Source organism: Dermacentor silvarum, chromosome 7 (genome assembly GCF_013339745.2).
Source record: "Dermacentor silvarum isolate Dsil-2018 chromosome 7, BIME_Dsil_1.4, whole genome shotgun sequence".
In the NCBI taxonomy this organism is placed as follows: Eukaryota; Metazoa; Arthropoda; class Arachnida; order Ixodida; family Ixodidae; genus Dermacentor; species Dermacentor silvarum.
Window position 1 is genome coordinate 32,180,097 of NC_051160.1, and position 9,479 is coordinate 32,189,575.

A 9,479-nucleotide genomic window follows, 5' to 3' on the forward strand; every position below is an offset into this window, starting at 1 on the left:
ATCGCTCATGCAGCGTAAGAACAAAATGCAGTCGAGACACAGACTGCATCATAACGGGGTAAGTCGCCTTTGCACGAGTTCTATTCTAAGAGAACGCTCCGGGATATGATATAGTAATGTCAACACCTTCATGAGGTTGAATTTACCTCGAGAAATACACGCCACGTTAGGAAGTCACTACCAAGGCTAGTAAACATACTCGGGCTACAGACAGACAGCCTTTGCATTTCTGTTTTTGTGATAGGGACGGGACATTTTGTGAGCCTAACTCAGTAGGACGTACGAAGTGCACAAAACAAATTGACAAGACAAAAAAAAAAAAACTACTCTCGCACATGAGCCACACAAATTAGAAGCAAAATGCATATGTAACCTATATGCGTTTTGGTATCAGACGGATTTTAAAGAAATCACTCGCATGGCGCATATGGCAAAAGTGTGCCTGTTGAGGTGGATTACCTGAAAAGGCATACATCACATGTACGACAAATCACAATGTTTACCTGTTTACCAAACTACCTCTAATTACCCTTAATTAGGACGCGTGTTGGAAATGGTGACACTGTGGCAGATCAGTAGTGCTGTCAAGTTTGCTTAGCATAAATGCTCAGACTAGCACCACTTTCAACCCTCAATAATGCTACAAAATACGTTGGCGTCTTATTTAATAGTTTCACCTTTGGCTGTTCGGAGCGATATTCAGCGCAACGACAATGCATTTTCCAGCTAAATTTAGGTACGGATGTCTCGAAATTAGCACAAGTAGTGGCTTCAATTTCACTGCAACACATTCCTTTCATTGAAAACTATAATCTTAATTCGTGAATATATTAAAGTTAGCTCCTTGAGGGAGCGACATAGCAATTTACCCTACAGAGGTAGTAACATTCGCCATTTACTGAAACGCACCTGAAAAGGTGAAACATCGCTATTTGTCACAGGCGTTTTTAAAACAAGTTCTAACTAAACGACAGAAAAAAAAAAGAATGCGCGTGGAACAACACCAGCGTTTACGAGAACGGTAGTGCTATCGAGTGCCCACCCAAAACCGCTATAGCAATCGCGAAAGTGCAAACGGGAAAGTGCGAACAGAGACCAACGCTCAGCGAACAGGTGAGAGTTTCACGGCCTGGAAAAGGGTACCGCCACCACCAAAGTTCGCTTCCCCCCGGCGGCTTTGCTATATACGCTCCACTCAAGGGCCTCACATAGTGTTCGCAGTTCTATAACCACCACTTGTGAGCCAAATCTTTCGCCATTTCACGTTGGTTTGTCACGCTAAAGTTTCGGGACAACCCGCTCTCTGCATTCGATAAGACGGAGAAACCGAGCGAACGACCCAGACACTTTTGTGCTGTCCAGCGACGCTTAGCGGGTCTCAAAAGGCACGCGGGGGAGGGGTTAGGGTAGGCAGGGGTGGGGGCGGTTAGGCGCGGGCAAAGCAGCCACACGCTCTATGGACGCGCCTGTGTGTATACGTATACATGGCCGCGTACAACGGCGTCTGCCGTACGGTGACCGTTACCCCCAGCCGCCTGTACTTGGATCGCCACTGTCACCCCCCCCCCCTCCCCCCCTTACCCGCACCCCTCAACTCGTCTACCGGTGTCTGTGTATATACGTCGTCTAGGATAAGGGAGCTCAAAAGAAGGCTTTCTCCCCAACGCAGGTCTGTCGACGTCTACCGTGCCAGTACAGTGACCGGGTGGGCTGCCAGCTGGCCTGTCCCAGACCGGCGGCCCCCTTCGAGACGTCGTCCCGTCACCGTCTGCCTACACCCCTCGAGTATGCATACTGTTTTTGGCTTTGTAGAAGGCGGGACGTGGCCGGACACGGGCTAGCGGTAAAAGGTACCCTCTGCAAAGGCGCGGAGAGGTCAGTAGTGGTGTTGCGGAAAGTTTATCAGGGCTTTTCGACTGGGTTTTTAGGAGGGGTCATTTCGATTTCATTCGCCGGCTCAGTGAAAGAGTTTGTTCGAAAGGGTGGGACGCAGTTCGAGTGGGTCGACGCACCAGGGGCACCTGTTGATTGAAATAAACGACGAGACGCTCCGGTTTTAAAAGAGTAGGTGTTGCCTTTCGCAACGGGGGTTTCGCCACAATTATCCTTTCTTCGTATTTACTTTCGTGAGCACGATTACGTGCGCAAACGTGCCTTCGATTTTGAATGTTATAGTTGTATGTTTCGAGATACAATTCAACGAGCCAAATTCAAAGGCACACTACAGGCATTTGCACTTACCAACAAGCTGAAATATTGAAAGCCTTATTTTTCTCTTCTACGAAACAGTGCAGTAACAACAAAAAAAAAAAATAATCTAATTTTGCCTCTCTTTTACGAACCAAGCATCGGCAAACCGGAAGAATTTTTGTTTTTGTTTTTGTATGTATTCAATATATGTCCACAGTGGCTGCACGATTATAAATGAAAAGCCTTTGCTGCCCTGACTTGAAACATAATGAAGCGCTTGACATATTCAATTGAAAAGGTGAAGATGTTTTGTTTTTCTTGTCGACGTCTGTTACCTGCACGCTGAATGCACGCTATGGAAAATGGAATGGGAAATTAATTGTGGAACCAATGCTACCTTACAGTTATCTGTAGGTAAGCTGTGGTGATTGTAGGAGAACTACCAAAGAGCACATATTCCATGGCACAGTAGTTTCCTTTTTTTTTTCTTTTTTTTTCCATGGTGGCTGAACTTGTTTAGTTTTGTTTCGTTTGTTTGCTTTGTTATAAATTTTCTTTGCCTATATTTCTAGAAGCAAACACGTGTTTTGCTTCATTCGCACATTAAAGTAGTGATATGGAACGTAGATAATGCTGCGTAATGCACACTAACCCCCCAAAAGCTTCCACTCTTCTTTCATTCGTTTCAACACATACCGCGAGAGATGGTAAATTTGTTGCTCACAAAAATGCGCATATATCAGTCTTTTGAGCAGCGCCTTCATTGGAACCAACAGTATCCATGCGCTTGCCCGGGCAAATTCGAGTGCAAGCGGACGAATGCAACCAAACGTGAGCTTTTAGAGCTGCAGCGTTAAAATTGCAGAAACAAATTGTTATTGAGCAGTCTTATTCACAGTGCGAAGGCTGAACAACGGCATAGAGAAAAAGCCGGCAAATCCCACGCCCTGTGGGAATCGATGTTATCTGCAAAGCAGTGTGCGGGGAGCCTACCAAGTTAACGAAACGACCATGAGAGCACCAATACGTAGGCGGCTGTTTCGTGATCTACATGACACGCATGTCGTGAGATTCATGTCAATGTCATGACCTATCATTTATGCTCGTCTTACACTCTTGTCATACTGCGCCAATTTTGGTACCTACCATGTTACCGAAACGACCATGAGAGAACCAAGACGCAGGTGGCTGTTTCATGACCTACATGACAAGCTTGTCATGACATTCATGGTATGACCTATCATTTATGTTGTTCATACACTCCCCTCATACTATGCCAATTTTTTCTACATACCAAATTAACGAAACGACTATGAGAGCATCAAGACGTAGGCGGCTCTTTCATGACATTCATGACACACATGTCATGACATTCATCTCATGACTTAACATGTATTTTCGTCATACACTCTTGTCATACGATGCCAATTTGGGTACATAACAAATTAACGAAACGACCATGAGAGCACCAAGACGTAGGCCGATAGATAGATAGATAGATAGATAGATAGATAGATAGATAGATAGAGTAGACAGATAGATAGATAGATAGATAGATAGACATACAGACTTTTTTTCAGACAGACCAACAGACAGAACAGACAGACAGACAGACAGACAGACAGACAACGCAGACAGACAGACAGACAGACAGACAGATAGACAGACGACAGACAGCAGACAGCAGACAGACCAGACAGACAGACAGACAGACAGAAGACAGACAGACAGCCGACAGACAGCAGACAGACAGACAGACAGACGAAGGACAGACAGGACAGACAGACAGACAGACAGACAACAGACAGACAGCAGGAAGACAGACAGACAGACGGACAGACAGACAGGACAGACAGCAGACAGACGACAGACAGACAGACAGACAGACAGAAGACAGACAGACAGACAGACAGACAGACAGACAGACAGACAGACAGACAGACAGACAGACAGGACAGACAGAAGACAGACAGACAGACACAGACAGACAGACAGACAGACAGACAGACAGACAGACAGACAGACAGACAGACAGACAGACAGACAGACAGACAGACAGACAGACAGACAGACAGACAGACAGACAGACAGACAGACAGACAGACAGACAGACAGACAGACAGACAGACAGACAGACAGACAGACAGACAGACAGACAGACAGACAGACAGACAGACAGACAGACAGACAGACAGACAGACAGACAGACAGACAGACAGACAGACAGACAGACAGACAGACAGACAGACAGACAGACAGACAGACAGACACACAAACAGACAGACAGACCGACAGACAGACAGACAGACAGACAGACAGACTGACAGAGACAGACAGACAGACAGACAGACAGACACAGAAAGAAGACAGACAGACAGACAGACAGACAGACAGACAGACCGACAGACAGAAGCAGACAGACAGACAGACAGACAAAGACAGACAGACAGACAGACAGACGACAGACAGACAGACAGACAGACAGACAGACAGACAGACAGACAGACAGACAGACAGACAGATAGATAGATAGATAGATAGATAGATAGATAGATAGATAGATAGATAGATAGATAGATAGATAGATAGATAGATAGATAGATAGATAGATAGATAGATAGATAGATAGATAGATAGATAGATAGATAGATAGATAGATAGATAGATAGATAGCGAAGCAGTAGCACATCACACAAGGTTAGACAATGGCACATGTATTTATTTTCATCATTTGATCATCGTAGTGACGATAGCTTTGTGATTGCTGTGGTATACATTGATTGGTTCGGTTACAACCTTAGACAGATTGTTGGCCAAAGTTAAATCTATACACGACAGTTATTGAGCAGTTGAGTGATTTGGATTGATGTAGCACTTCAAACCAAGCTCTTCTAGCACAAACTGAGCGAACCATTTTTTTTTTTTTGTCTGGTTTTCAAATGTCCACATTGAAGTCTGCAACGATGACCACAGGGTTAGTAGTGTCATCACGGCTAAGCCATGCAAAGTTCGTGGCCGTGAACTTCTCAATATCAAACTTGGGTGTGCCTGGAGATATCATCACGGAACTGTGGGTCATGGTGTGTCTATCAACAAAGAAGACGATTTGGCAAGAAGAGCGCGCGGTGGGTTCGGGCAGCCATCTTGTGTATGCAGCACAATGCAATTGTAAATACCCTGTAAATACACCTACGCTTCACTAATTTTGCCTCGTGGAAATATATACGCAGTGGATATCACAATTCCCTCTTTCGCTTGTACGGCACAGACATCCATACAGTCTGTGGCATTGTCCTCTTGTTTGGCTGCACATATACTCGTATTTTGTCGTTTGCGTATATGGCAACACCTCCTACTCGGGAGTCCATGTGCTGCTCACAAATGATTCCAGTATACACATCGACTTGAAAGAATGCATCTTGATTGATTGATTTCATTTATTTTATTATTATTATTATTAGTAGTAGTAGTAGTATGTAATAAATTAATTATGTAGTATGCATGGAATAAGTATATAATCAATGAATTATTATTATTATTAATATTATGGCCGGAGTGCTTGAAGCCTGCTTCCCCTGTATTGCACTATCTCCGGGATCTGCCCACACTCACTGTTTTTTTTTATTGTTGACACACAAACACGAAAAATATTTGAAACCGTAGCCATACACAGCTTGGCTGTAAAAGATAGACGCGTTAAGAAGGTTTGTCCATATCTGTAAAGGGGTTGACTGACAAGAGTATTTCTGCGTTTCACTGTGAACGGAAGTATAGGTGAGGACCATGACGTACACTACCTCTCACGTATGCGTACCTTTGTTCCTGCATTGTTTTGCACACTTAATACAGTTATTTTTTCTTACATACCGGTGTTGACTTTTGCTGTTTTCTGGCAGTGTTTCGCTCTCCACTCATCATTTGCGAGGCAACACGCGCAGCTTGGATTCATGTCCATCAGAAGTGGAGTGCCAATTTGCAGTTCTCTATTGCGAAACTATGTGGCACTCAGCTTGGTAAACACTTCACTTTTCCTTGTAAAACACTCCGCCTGACGTTCACGATCAATGATAACTGTTAAATCCTGGTCAGTGCTGCGTTCACAACATGGAACGCATCGCTTAGAGCATTAGATGCTCAGAACTCTTCGACGGCGCACGTTGGTTCAAAAGAATAGTGCGAACTTAGATAATCACATGTGTGTTCATTCATACATAACGTCCCCATAGTGATCACATGTGCCTGTATCACATGCCGAGAACTTGCATCGAGGCAACGCGCACGCCTTAACATGGAACGTAAGCATGACAGAAGTTCACAGAAAAGATTGAGGCTGCAAGTGGTTAACAGCGGTCCAATAAAACATGTGGCCGGAGCCAGTGGAATTTCTTGTTCGCCCACTCTTAATATGGGACATATTGTTACAATATTCACGCAACGGTCCAACGATTTCCGCTAGAGGACCATGGAAACGGGCCGAGAAGGTCGACGCCGACTTCCTCGAATGGAATCCTTGGGGGTGACACATACCCAAATCCTACCAGATTTTCACGCTTATAACAATGTGTTAGAACATTGCATGCTGAGAACACAGCGCGGTGGACACCCTGAGAATACAGATAACGGGCTGTTGCTTTCTTTGCATGATCACCGTTTCCATCCTCTGCAGTATCCGCGACTCGCAGGAAACACGCAAATCACACGCATCCGTAAGAAAAAACAGTATGCCGGGTCCTCTATAAGACACCAGTGCGACAATCACTTTGGACAAGGCAATCTGCGCGTACCTCTCGTGGCAAAACCTGGCGCTTTTTTTTTTTTTACGTGGTTCTCGAGGCAGCTCACGCCACCGAGGTTCTGATGAAGAGCCTGTTCTTTGCTTCTCTTTTCACTTAGCCTTCAGCTGCTGATAAAGCAAAAGTAGCAAAATAAAGCGAAGCTCAAACAGCGTCAAACCCCGGCACAAGACCTCTCGGTAGAAGGTCGCGTAACACTCGCTCCATGTATAGGTGGCGCACAGCGTGGTGGGGAAGGAGGGGGGGTTGAGAGCCAGTGGTTGGGATGTTGGGTCGGGGATGTATGGTGGCGGAGGGAATGCGATGACGTTGTAGCGTCTTGTCTATTATGAGGCAGCGGGCTCTTTGCAATCGGCGCGCGCAGACCTTATAGACGAACCCCACTGTGAGCTTGCACGCGTTCGCCGCCGGTCGCGTCGAAGAAGAATTGACGGCGGGGCGGCCAACGCGCGAAGCGCCCCACATCTGCATCCGCCGCCCCAATTTGGCAGCAGCACGCGTTGCTTCGCCGTCTTCTGCTCGGCGCCGTCGTCGTCTGCTGTTAGTCGCGATTTACCAGAAGACGCAGAAGTGAAAGAAGAAAGCCCACTGCCGTCTGGAACGCGAAGCAGAAGTAAAGAAAAAAATTTTAGGAGGGTGGATGGGGGCATATTACGAAGGAGGAGCTATAGAGAAAGAAGGCGTCGTTGTACAAGAGTGAGCTCACGCATGACGTTGTTGTTCGTGATTCAAGCGAGAGAGAAGACACCGTCGGGGAGGGGGGCACTGCGAGCGCCAAGAGGCAACTACTAACTCCCCCTACCGACACCCCCGGCAACCCGCTCTAGTTCGGAAAGTATTGTCGTTATGTAAGCCCCCCTTCCCCCGGGGCCTGCTTCGCTGTTTCTCCTTTCGAATGCTCTGGGCCCCGTCGTCGTGCTCCCGCTGACCCAGAAACACAATAACCGAGGATTTCGGTCGGGCGACGAGTATTTGTTTGGCGCATCTTCGGGCGTTAAGACCGCGCGAACGGCTTTAGGATTTCGTTGAGAAAGAGGCCTCCTGGTGGTGGATGATCAGGCGGAGTCCGTTGGTGGTTGGTCGTTCTGGGTGATTCTTTTGCCGAGTCTATAAACCCAGCATGCATTCCACGTTCCAGGTGTGTGACGAGCTGCAGTTTCCTTTCCTTGGCATTTTCTTCGGTTCGTGTTCTTATTCTTTTCCGTTATTCATATGCCACGGAATTAGCGACGAGAAGGTAGGCATCGACGTGCCGAGGTAGGGGAAGACAGCAGTCAACACTTTGGACTATATCATCAGAACGTGGCGATTGTCGAAACTCTTCAACGAGAGTTACAGATAAACATCTGTATGCTTTCAATGAAACCTGAGCAGTTGTAGGCAAAAACAGCAGAAGTCTTGTGCTCTTCTTCCCTATATTCGCCACTTTAAGCCTTATTTTAACCTTGTAACGTTTGGACGTTCAGAGTTTAACATGCACACCTCTGTTACTCTTGCCTCCTGAGACGATTAGCAATCAGCAGAGTTTGTTAAACACACTGCACCGCGCGGAATTTGACGACAGTGCCTTCACTGCTTGTTTATGCCCACACAGGCAACGCGGTATGGCCCCCGATGACGTAGACACACAAATAAGAACTTTTAGGTGCGAAGCAGCTTATGCGCCCGGGCTGTCGGCGTCTCCTGTCGTCGTGGTCGTAGTAGTCACGGTAAGCAAGCGGCTCGTGCTCGCGCTCGGCACGCGCTCGTGCCGAGCGCTCCCGCGTTCGTCGTCGTCGTCGGCTTCCACAGCTGGCTGCGTTGCCGCTATTCATTCCAGCGTAGAATTTCACTTTTCTTCTGTCGTCGTAATGGGGAGGCCGTAATGGGGAGCCCATTAGCGGTGCACTCTTCGCACCTCCCCATATATCACGTTAGTGGAGCTGCGTTTCGCTCAATGGGTCATTTGACACTTACGCATAAAATGTAATTCACCGCTCAAACCGAGTCTACGACTTAACTCGGGCTAACTGTAATAACTAATAAACACTAAAACGGTAAGAAAGGCGTCCATAATGGCCAAATTGATGAGGGAGTTAAAGAAAAAAATGATGGTTTCGCTAATACGTCATCGTGAAAGACATCATCAAGCTTGCCCTAAAATAATACTAGCAACGGCTTGGCCGCACGGCGAGATTTCTTTCCCTTTCTCTTTCGTCTTTTCATCTTTCCTGTATTCTATTCAGTTCTCACTTCCAAATTTCCGGACGGCAAGGGTTAACCTTGTGTGGATAGCCAACCTTGGGTACACCACATTTGGCTATAGTAATGGCATAGAGCTGGCGTTTGCAGGACTTGTCCTTTCCAGATCCTGCAGCGTCTCCTCGTTGGGCTTCATGGTGGGTGGCTGGCGTTGCTGCCGAAAAATTCACTTTTACACATGGCAATTTCATTAACCCTACTCCCTGATCGCCCTCCGATACAAAGGCGCACCGAAGAAGTTTTCAAGTTTTTTGC